The sequence below is a fragment of the Polyodon spathula genome, chromosome 3 (genome assembly GCF_017654505.1).
Source record: "Polyodon spathula isolate WHYD16114869_AA chromosome 3, ASM1765450v1, whole genome shotgun sequence".
Classification (NCBI taxonomy): Eukaryota; Metazoa; Chordata; class Actinopteri; order Acipenseriformes; family Polyodontidae; genus Polyodon; species Polyodon spathula.
In genome coordinates, this window is record NC_054536.1 from 6,770,369 (window position 1) to 6,782,540 (window position 12,172).

The 12,172-nt window shown below is 40.1% G+C and overlaps 1 long non-coding RNA gene across 1 annotated transcript; it reads right to left on the bottom strand.

Moving 5' to 3' along the window:
• Positions 1-1,068: 1,068 nt before the first annotated feature.
• On the bottom strand, positions 1,069-2,123 carry LOC121308121. Its single transcript, XR_005948464.1, has 3 exons — positions 1,916-2,123; positions 1,717-1,772; positions 1,069-1,590 (listed from the first exon to the last, which is right to left on the bottom strand). It is a non-coding gene; the product is annotated as an uncharacterized LOC121308121 (long non-coding RNA).
• Positions 2,124-12,172: the final 10,049 nt, after the last annotated feature.

The following is a 12,172-nucleotide window of genomic DNA, read 5'->3' on the forward strand; positions in this document are numbered from 1 at the left end:
AATACAAAACAAAGTAGAGATACCAAGTAGAGATACCACAGGGCAGAGCCAGGGTGCACAACCAGCTGCTCTCAGTCCTTTCTCCAAACTAGTCAAACAACAAAGGGTCTGATCCTCTGTTATACAGGTGGCCACCCCCATATTGGCAGTCAATTAACCAATTTGGGAATGGACACATTCCATACTTATTGTTGCAGGGATGGGATTTTAACCCCATCCCTGCCAAACTTAAATGAAAACTATTATTCACATGTTTGTCCTGGAGCAGAGGGAGGAAATGTTGCAGAGCAAGGTGAACCGCTTTCAGCTCTAGCGCATTTATGTTCAGGGGTGTCCAGTGACCCAACCAGTGTTCGCAGACTCTTCTGCCTTCCCAGACCGCCCCCCAACAACAGTTGGAGGCACCCGTCATCACCACTTGATGGTTGTGTATCACTTCCATCCTTATGCCTTTGCTCAGTTGAGAGCCTTGCCTCCACCTCCTTCCCAGCATAGACGAGACACGGTCAGCTGATGGTGTCTGTTGCGCTTGGGGCGTAGCCGAAAGGCATTGAGCCATGCTTGGAGCAGGCACATGTGAAGTAACCCCAATTGGATGGTTGATGAAGCTGAGGCCACCGGATCCAGTAGTTTCTGGTACAAAACCAGTTTTTGAAACAAGGCCATTTACCAACAACCGTTGTCACCGAGGTAGTGTTCCCTTTTAGTCGACCGAAGGTTCCCACCTGAATTAATTGGACTTAATTAACCGAGGGGGAAAGGGGCAGCACTGTGCACCTCCTTCCGTACACAACCCCAGACAACGCGAACCCTGCATCGGCTAAGTGAGAGGCCGTAAGGCACCCCCGGTACGAGACCGCGTCCGTGTACCTTTTTCATTGGGGTGCCACCAACTATACCAACTCAGTTTCCCCTGTTTGTGCAAAGTCATGGGTCCGCCAACTTTGGTCACACGGACTGGTCTGTCTGGCCTACCGGTGTAATCCTCTCGTTGAAGACCAGAATTCTACCCCTGTTAGTCCCAACTTTCAGGACTTCCGCAAGCCTGGTTCTTTTGTTGAAACAAGGCCAGACAGTTGCTAATGGCAGCTACTCTGTTGTCTGACAGGTAGGCTCACATCACAAGGGAATCCATGCCGAAGCACAGAAGGCACTGAGGAATTGTTGCACTGGGGCATAAAGCCATCGACATTGGGGAGCACTTGAACACTGAGGGTGCTGAGCCATTGAGGCTCTAGTGCACAGAGGGTGCCAAAGCACTAAGACACGAGGCTCTGAAGCACCGAGGACCTAAGGGTATCGTGGGTGTCAAGGCCTAAACACTGGGGCGCTGGAGCACTGAGCACCAAGCACGAAGGCCGAAGCACCAAGGCACTGAGCTGTGTGTCTTTGTCTTGGCTGCTTGCAGTCACAAAACCAGGAGCAGCGAGTAGCTTGCAACAGTGTGAAGCGTAGCCTTCAGGCAGTTTGCATGCAGTCACACAACCGGTGCAGCTTACAGCGGAGTGGAGCAATCCTCAGATGGTCCCGTCTGGATCGCGTGCAATACACAACCGGTGCAGCGCCCAGCTTGCAGCCTGGGAGCACAGCCTACAGACGTGGAGAAAAAAGACAAAAGAGAGACAGAGACTTTTTTTTTAACAATAAATTATTATTATTATTATTATTATTATTATTATTATTATTATTATTATTATTATTATTGGACCTACACACCGCTTTATGGGAGAGTGGTTTGGATGTGCGTAGGGTCTGCTCACAGTAGGCCAGGTCTAATGGAGAAAGCACACGGTTGTTGTTTTTTTGTCTGTTTAAACAGCAAGGCAGTGGCACACACAGACACTCAACAGCAGGCTGGAGTATAAGGGCTTTTTTTTTTACTGTAAACATTAATGAAGAAACAATAGTAACTAACAAGCTGTAGGGGCACTAGGCTGCACACAGCAAGTGGGCGTGCTGAGGTCACCCAGAGTCCTCGAGTCATCAGAGGCCCTCAGCCGTGCTGGGTCTCGCTGGAGGATCACGTTCTCCCTTCTCTTAATTTTCACTTTTAAACAGCTGCAAAAAACAGAGGAAAAGATAGCTAACACAGGCAGCAAGCTGCAAGGTTAGTAAAAGCAGACTACAATTGTCATACGATGTAGGCTGTTGAAATTTTATATATATATATATATATATATATATATATATATATATATATATATATATATATATTTTATATACTGTGTGGTTTTTTGGGGTTTTTTTTTTACACAGAACACATTTGTGTAGTGTTAAGCTCAATCTTCAGCTGCCAAGTTTTTTCTGATTCCGGGGAAGTGGCAAGCCGACTTCCAGCAATGAAACTACAAGGGAGCTGCAGAAAGAGAACCTGGAAAGAGGTTAGTTTATACTCACCCTACCTACCTGTTTGCAAAAGGCAAAAGAGACTTAAGACTCCATGCAGTGACTATTTGTTACCTCTGGAGGCGGGACCAAGGACGTCACTCCATGGAGGGGCCTGTTGGCAGCTTTGATAGAAAATGCTCAGCAAATACCTGACAAGCAAGCACATCCCAAAAGTATTGTTTAGGTGATCATCTTCAAATTGAAAGGGAACATGTTTTTCCGTCAGCAAGAGAGGCAAATGTCCGGGTTCTAATTACTGGGGGGCTGGGGGTGGGGTCGATCCCTTTAAGTTTCTCAAAACAGTTTTATTTCTAAATTCTAAGCCGAGAGGTATCACTTAACACAGAAGGGAACCTGTTAAAAACATTTTAATTGTATGATGACATTTCCTGCCTTGTCTATGCAGTTTTTAAGGACCAATCAATGATAATGAGAAATCATCTTCTGACAATCTGAAAACTTATCTGTGCATTTTACATAGGCAAATGCTTATATTTAGAATGATTAAAAATGCCTAGTATCTATTAATCACGACACAGTAATGATCCAAGCAGAAACTGCAATAGAAAAAAAACCAGAACAAATACCATGTCATATTAAACCATTTTTCCATACTGTCCCAGTTTAAGGACTTAAATTTGACCACCTCAGATTTAATCGAACCAGAACTTTTTACATTAAAAGTGGGCAAGTCATTTTCAAATATCACTTTGCTGACGAGAATACTGATGAGCTGATTCTGGGGTCTCAGTGCTGCCTGAGCCATTCATTATAGATGTTATGTTTGCAAGGTTAAATGACACAGTCACCTACCTGCTGCAGGCTCCGTACTCTGTCATTTAATTCTTTGGATGAGTGTCTAATGTAGGAATAATTATTATGTATGCCTTAATTACACTTTTAGAAATCTACAACTGATCTGGTGTACGCAACCCCTCATTTCAATTCAATTTAAATTGAAAAACACCAGGCTTCAACAGTATCTCTATAACAGATCTATTTAGTTTAATAAAACAAGTGTCCTCTCCGCCAACTGGAAATAAACCACAAGACGCATTGTGACAATCCAGGGAGCTCTTGCCACATGCAGGACGGTCTCCACTTGTCTTTTTGTGTAAAAAGGAACAGCACTCCAAAAGCACAGGTAGGTTTTTTTAAACAGGGCAGACCTGTGTGTTTTTAAACACAAAGCATAAACAAAAACAAAACCTAACTCCTTTCAAGAGTGCCAGCTGAACATTTCAGGTCTAAACCATAGCGGATAGTTAAGCTGTTTACCGGTCACAAAAACCCACACATTTTTACAAGTGGGCTCAGAAACGCTGTTCCTGCCCTTTGTTCCAGCTCCCTGGTTGTCTCTCTCTCTAATGGAGCTTTGGGTTCTGTTTTTATAGGATGTGGCAGTTCCCAGTTAGCACCAATTATTCCATTTGGGAACAGCCATATTCTCAGATGTTTTTGGCAGGGACAGGAATTAACCCCATCCCTGCCAACCACCACCAAAATACACTGTTCTAGAAAAACACTCTACCATTAGGTTATCACAGGTTTCACGGTTTCCTTGAGAAATTTCCCCATTGTCGTGTAATATGTAGCTCCCTGTCAAATTTCCCATTTCTTAAAGAACTGTGTAAATATACATTTTTTTATTACTTCAAAACAAATACAGCACAAGTTTGCTTATTGATGCACTACCTGTTACACAGTTCACACTGCATTTAGGAACCTGGCAGGCGGTTTAGTTTGCTTTCCTGTAAACAATTGAACACACTGCATAGAGTTGCACCATTTCTTCCATTGTCTTCAACAAAAAAAGGTACAAGCTGCATTAAAGATTTAAAATACTTCTGCTAAAGATTGTTTGGGACATTTCACGTGTCTGTTGTTATTATTTTTATATTTATGTGCAGTTTTTTTTTTTGTATATTTCTCTAAAGGTGAAAATAGAATGTCTTTAAAAGGTGGACATAAAACATGTAATATTCTAAAATTTAGGAGCATTTGTTGTATAATAACACTAGAGAAAATAATCAATTTTCAATGTGACAATACTATGTTCTCTGCTTTAATAAATATTATGTTTAATCATGATCTATATAGAAAAACTGAAATGCTGTGAAATAAGATATTATTTACAGTGAAAAAAAAACAAAAAAAACAAAAACGCTCCAGCCTTCATCCTTTAATCCAGCAGCAGGGAGTAGATTTCACATTTTGGAACAGCAGGAGGAAAATCACTTCTTCCAAATGATGTTTTCCAAAAGAGAACTACAGTGAAATCCAACTAAATTATGTGCACACTCTAGACTTTGATGTTTTCTGGACTAATGTGCATAATATGTACCCGAGGACATTTTGCAACAATGGCCTTGTACACAAAATGCTATAGCGTGACTAGCGTTGCTCTCTTTAAATGGGAAGTTCTAGCCAACCCAAAAAGGTCATTTACAGCACAAAACAAAAACATATCAAGACAAAAACCTTTAGGCAAGACAGAACGTTTTATGCAACAAACACGTGTGTGATTTGTAATGTTGACATGTTTATAAGCCCAGGCTTCAGTGATGTCCAGCCAGCAGATAGGAACCTTGTATTTGCATCAACACTGTTATTTATGAAATGTGTGTTCCAGAGGTTCCCAAGTGGCTCGCCTGGTAAAAGCACAGCCATGTGGTGTGCAGGATGAGGCAGACAGTCAGGGGAGTGAGGAGGTGTGAGTCCTGACTGGGCAGCAAGGATCTTCATGCTACAGCAGACACTACTGCCAGGTGGCCGGTGAGCTCAGCACCCCTGCAGGGCTGGCCTTTGCCCTCCAGGGGCCGGTAGCTCGCTGACATCCACTCTCGTCATGTTTTTTTTTTAAATTTTTTGTCACATGGTTTTATAGCAACAAGTTCTCCATATATAGATAATTTCTGCATTACCACTTTGAACCACCATGTATCTACTCCACATTTGATTAATAGGACATTAACAATGGCTTTATCTGTTTCCTTCCCAGGTTGGGATCAGCACTTAAGATTTGACAGTCACATTTTACCTCTGTTTACTTTGGGAAAGCATATCTTCAAAACCAGCATTTGTTTGATCGTAAATAAGGATGTACCGGTAACATTAATATTTGTATTTGTAAATGAGATAATCACACTGAGATATTGAGCTGCCTAAATTTCAGCAAAGCAAAGTCACATGATACTCTTATTCCAAATATGTCATATACATTGTTTTAATTGTGAGTCTATTTGACGAAAGATGTTAAACATTTATATAAGGACAACATAGAAATACTGTATATAATTCATATTAGTACTGTATTTTGTAACAAACTATTGAAAATGTATTTTTTCTTAACTGGTAACATGTACCAGTAAGTACGTTTTCTTAAAAGGAAAAAAAAAAAAAAATCACGTCAAAGTGTGCTCGCTCACCGGCAGTGCACAGTAGGGGTCACAAATTCCAAGTATCTGGCACATTATAAATGATATCTTTCTAATTCTTGTGACTGGAGGTATAAGAAGTGTGCTCTGTGGTTGCAAATACCGCCTGTATAGAGCCTGCTGGGGTCACTTGACTGCAAGCCCTCTTTTATATCACGTGGACATGTCTGTTGTCATCAGCGTTATTGAAATACAATGAGCGCTACACTGACAGAAAACCAGAAATTTTCAAAGCTCGAGCAGAATCTCAAATGAGGATTATGAAGACGAATGATGACCCGAACAAATATATAAAAAAAAAAAACTGACAGTTAACACAAGGTGCTTGCAAACTGAAGGTTGTAAGTTCAAATTCCCTGTATACCAGACCTTTTCTATAGTGTTTGTTTTTTGTTTGTTTTTTGCAGGCAAATGTTCAATTTTAAAACAGAAATAAGTCTTTTAATATATCTTATATAGAAGTCACAATAAGTGTGTTCCCTACTATATTTCCATGTTGACAGAACAAGTTAATTGTCATTAAACTCAGATGTTCTCGATCATACATATGGGTGGATAAAATTGCCTGGGGTCAGAACAAGAAAAAGGAAGAGAAGAAGGACATTTTTTACCGTACTTTGGCGACTTATTTCTCTTACTGTATGACATGGATTGACTTTTTTTTTTTTTTTTTTACAAGAGTGTGGGAAACCACATTATAAGTGGAATAGTGGTTTTGGCTGAATATGGGCTAGAAGCATCGTTCTATACTGTAAAGTACAATAGTACAGCTGCAGCTGTACTGCTGTCATGCACTTTCTTGGCAGTGCAAGACGCCAGCTTATGTTGTTGACCCTGAGGGATGTCACTCAGCCGCGGGTCGCAGAAGTCTTTCTGGTTCACCTGGCTTGGCTGCCATCGTGTTTCCTCCAGCGGTTTACAATGCCTGGCTTCAGATCAAGTCTGGCAGGTATAAACACCTCAGACATTCCTTAACCGTGGCAGTGCCATCCTGCATTTAGGCAGAACAGAGAGAATCTCTTTGGGCAGTTTGTAGCCCCAGCGCAGGGCTCAATGAGCTGCCTGCCTCAATCTTTTTTTTTTCTTTTTCGTCGGTGGGCATCTCAAAATGTCACACAGGTGTGTGGAATTAATCAGCTGCACCTGAAATGTCAACAGGCCCACACCAGAGGCTCAGCAACCCTGCCGCAGGACCCTGGCCAAAGCTTTTAACCCCAGGGAAGAAGGAAAATCTACTGGGCACAAAAGCAAAAAGAGTGCCAGCACATAGGTGGAGCTGGTGCTGGGAATGTTCAACATGCTGTTCATATATTGCAATGCCTAGCTAGGCTTGAAGACATTGGGAAGCAAGTACTGTGCCCTTTAGGGTTTGCACAAGTAGTATGTAAGCATGACTGCTCTGGAGTATCATGACACATTGATACTGATTCTCCAGTACATGCTTGTAGTGTCTGACATCATCATTCTTTCAAGAGGTGTAGTGTGCTTGCAAAGAGGAAAAAAAAAAAGTTCCAAATTAATGGTTGTGTCTCCCCAGTAGAGTTAGTTAATACTTTTTTTTTTTTTTTAAACATATACTAATTTGGTGTTTTATCTATTTTACAGACATCACATACATTTTATGGTGCTTTGTTTTCATAACCGTTGTTAATATTTAGGTCTGCTGCTGTTTTGACCACCTGAATCCTGTGACCTCAAATTGAAATAATAAAAAAAAGAACACCAATTCATCATACATACCACTCATTTCCACATCCTAATTTATCATCAGAAGCTTACCCTTATGATTCAAATCAAATAAAATGTTTTTATACAAATCTGCTCATTTAGGCTGGAACACCTCACACAATAAAGGGCTACAATATACTCTGAAAATATATATTTTTATATCTGACAAAACCCTGACAGTCTCTGCTAAACTGCTATATTTCCCTGCCCCCCCCCACCCCCCCCGGATTCCTAACGCTAGAGTTCAAGCCCAAGAAAGGTAAACTGATCTGGTGATTTGTTCCTAGGCTGTGTTTAAAGAACCTCTGTAATATTTCTGAACAGAACCGCACCTCTGCCTTAGTCAGTGACAGTTGCTGAAGCCGTTTCAATATGGACATCCAATATCCTGTAAAAGAAATGGGCTAATGAAAGTGCCCCGGGTACTTCACAGGCAGGAAATGAGAGGATTAAACCATCCTGGGGCTGTGCCAAAATTAACAATGAGGAACTCAAGCTGCGGTGCTTTGCACACATTCAATTTTGCTTCCCTAGAAAGCAGGCCAAGGCAGACTGAGGTGATTTCTGTGTTAATAGGCTGTCATTCACTTTACCAGTGGTGGCAATGTTCTATGCAGGTTCCTATTAATGTAGACACGCCCATCCACCCTACTGCACACGATCCCCTTACATCCTCTCTGCTTTCAGTGCGCGAGGTCGTGTGCATATTGATCACTAACGTGTTCTGGAATCACCAGCATTTGCAGCTGCCATTATTCCTTGAAGTATATGTCATCAAGTACTTCCAACCACACAGGCTGAGCAGTAGCTATCCTGTGGGAGGCTTGCCTTGCATGACACATTGGACATTGGGTAACACTTTACATTAAGTGTCTCTTATTACTGTATACTTACACGTAATTACAATGTTATTACGCATAGTTGCAATGTACTTCACTTGTACATCTTTTTGCACTTTATAATCCTACCCCTAACCCTATCCTAATTCAAACTCTAAACCTAACCTTTACCCTAACTCTTTAACCCTAACCCTTTTCTGATACAATTGTGTACTTACAATGTTATTATGCATAGTTACAATGCACTTAATGTGCAAATCTTTTTGCACAAATATATGTCAGTACACAATTGCACCCCTCTAGGTTAGTTTTAGTACAGTTAGATTTAGAGTTAGGAATAGGGTTAGGGGCAGTGTTATACTGTGCAAAACGATTTACACATTAATTGTAACAATGCATAATAACCTTGTAATTATGTGTAAGTAGACATGTATTTACTAAGTAATTACTATGTAAATACACAGTAATTAGAGACACTTAATGCAATGTGCTACCCAACTTTGATTTCCAGGTTGAAGTTATAATTGTAATTACAGATTCTTTAACTGGTCTCCATATTGTAAAATGATAGTAAGTACACTTTTAATAGATTAGCCACTAATAAAAGAGTGAAGAGCCCTGGCATTGAAAATGGTCCCGGCCTACAAATCTTACTTGGGGACACGTGTGACGCTCCACCGAATGTTCCTCTGTGCTGACACACTTTGCTCTACAAACGAGCCTTCAGTTGAACAGCCTGCAAAGGTAACGGGGAATGGGAGGGAAGGGTTTCTGAGATATTTTCAGCACATAATCACTTCATAATAAGATATCAGCTTGAGAACAATATTAGACAATTGAGTGACCTGCAGTTGCACTTGTTCTGAAAATCCACTGTGTGAAAGTGTAAATCTGTGGACACTTTGCTCGCTGCTGAACAGTTTTCAGGGACAGCACAGGGCAGGTTTGGATTGAATTCTCACAGAAAGGAAACATTTACAATGTAATAATGCCCTTCTACAGCCCTGGTTTATATCAGCCAGTATCAGCCACTCCAATTACACGCAGGTATGCTTGTCAGCCTCCAAACTGTAATCAGAGTGAAATATAGCTGAAACGATATCTGATCTGGGAATTTACTCTCAGCTTTTCTTTTCCATGATGGTTTTCATTTCCTGTAATTTGGAGCTGGAAACATTTATGGAACATCACATGGTTTTGGTTTACACAGCAAATCAACTGCAGTTGAGGGAAGGTTCTGATTTAACAGAAATAGGTGCTGTAATCATTTTTATGGTTCTTAGGGCTTTATGGGTCTTACTTGTTTTCTAGGCATTGAAGGTAATGTTCTCCAAAAACATCTTTAAATTAGCTAGTTTATGGGGACACATAGTTATTTGATTGCTTCCCCTTCTAGGAAAATCCTGCATGGATAATTCTGTAAATGCAAACAGACTTATGAGGCAAAATGGATGCAGGGACAGAAATTCAGAACAATTTGTACAGTGAAGGCCTTTTCTGCACAGCATCAACATGGGTCTGAGTTGGATGTGATACTGAAGACCATAGTACTTGCTACATAGACTTTCAAGCAGTACTTGGAAATCCTGGCCTGTGCTTGGTTAAAATCTCATCATAGCAGCAAAAATAAATTTAACTATTGCCCTCACATCCTTACACCACCGTGCAATAGTCTCAGTCTGTCATGTGATTGGTTCACATCACTGTCAGTCCCACCCCTTTTCAAAGGAACTCCCTCCACCTCCACTTCTAAACAAGAAGATAAAATGGCTGAATGAAAAAAACTACTGAACAGCGATTCTGTCACAGAAAATGAATTACAGAACATACTACGAAAGAAAAAATGTGCGGTATGAACATTTTCTGTTATTTATTTATGTTTTTTTCTTATTTACTTATGCTGTCTCAGCTATATTTAAACAGAATACTGTAAGGCCATAAATATTTGTGACCAAAATATTTGGAGACTCACACCCATCACACCATTTTGCTCCAGACATGTTGGTGACTTGTTGCACTGGTAGTAGTGTATTACTTCATATGTACAGCACAAGGATATTCATGCTAAAAATGTTCACTTTTATTTTTTTCAGGAGCGAGAAACACATAATAAAAGGCTCACAAATGTTTATGGCTTTACAGTATGTAAAGTCATATTTACTATCCAACCTTGCCTATCATTATTTTGACTGATTTGTATATTAAATATGTACTGCAGACTCTATATAGTGAGGTTGCCTCAACTTGTGGCTTCGGACATTAGCCCCCTGTCGGTAACAATAGTCTTCCCTTGGGTCAAATACCAATTTCAGACCTGTTGCCACCCACAATCTGTATGCTAATTAGAGTTTTTCTTATCAGTATGTTTGCTAATTAGTTAGTAAATAGGGCGTGACACTTTGGGAAATACTATGCACAGTCATCTCAATTTTCCTGCCATAGTTCTGGCCAAATTACCACCGCTTAGTAAACAAGGCCATTAATGCTATATCAATGGTATTATCTGATGTGTTTTAACATACGGCAGTTATTTCTGTACAATATTAACTGGTAAGCAGAGCAGCAAATTGTCAAATTGTGACCCTTTGTTGCTAAACGCACATACACCCTTCTACCGGTAGGGGTCACTGTGGGGCAAGGGAACATTCAGAACAGTAATGCTACCTTTTGTTTATGTCCCCCAATAATTTGCTGAAACCAGAAAAGATACTGGTTTGGTTTTTAAAGTGATAAAATATTGAAAGTATGAGTAATATATTAAATATGCATTTTGCATTTAGCCCAGTTTATTTCGGTGTATGTGAATACTGCCCATGCAACAATGCTTGTGCGCTCTGTGTTGTTGGAACAGAAAACAATGAAAAGTGTTGCAGGGGGGAACATTATCTGGATGCTCTATGAGGCTTATAAGAGCAATTATCTTTCTACAGATTAAATAAAAGGTGAGAAATGTATTCCCCAAGTGATTTATGACCTGTGATGTATGAACAAAAATATAAAAACAACCAAAATTATGTTTAAAAAAAAATATTGCTATGATACAGAGTACAGCAGCTGTAAAGTAATGCATTTCGTGTGAACACTGCGGGCTGTTCTTTACAATGAAAGCCTCGAAATAAACATTTTAGTTGTAGGCAAATCTTTATTAAAATGTAACATACAGTATAATGTTATGCACTCAGTGGTAAGTAAAGTAGACAACCGTTTCAAGAAAATGTCTTTTTCAATGAAGATATTACATCTCATGCACTATGCACATTCCAGGAATATGTTTTTTTTTTTTTTTTTTTAACATAATCTCAGTTGTTTTGATATGCTCAGTGCTGGCAAGTAGTTCAGCAACTAGATACATTAACTCATGCTTTGTTTATAGACTGTTTTCTTTAAAGGGGAAGTCTCATTGGAGCTTTGTAAGATTGTTATAGGTATCTGCATGTTCTGACCGCGTTGTTGGACAGCTGGACTCTCACGCTGCATGCAACACAAAGTTTGATCGAAACACTGAAGGCTTTTTAGAAAGTCAGCACTGTGTGGTTTGTGATTGGTGTCCAGGCCTTGTCTTTCCATTCAATTCAATGGGTTGAGATGCCAGTTGATTACACTATGTTTTACAATACCTTCACTATGGCTTTTTACACTATGCTCTGGGAACATTTTAAGGGTGACCTCAGTACAGGAATTCCACCCTGCCCTGCTTTCTCAGAGACTGCCCAAGGAGGTTCATTATGCTGCTGATGACACAGGAATGAATGACAAAACAATGGTAAAGGGTAATTAAAA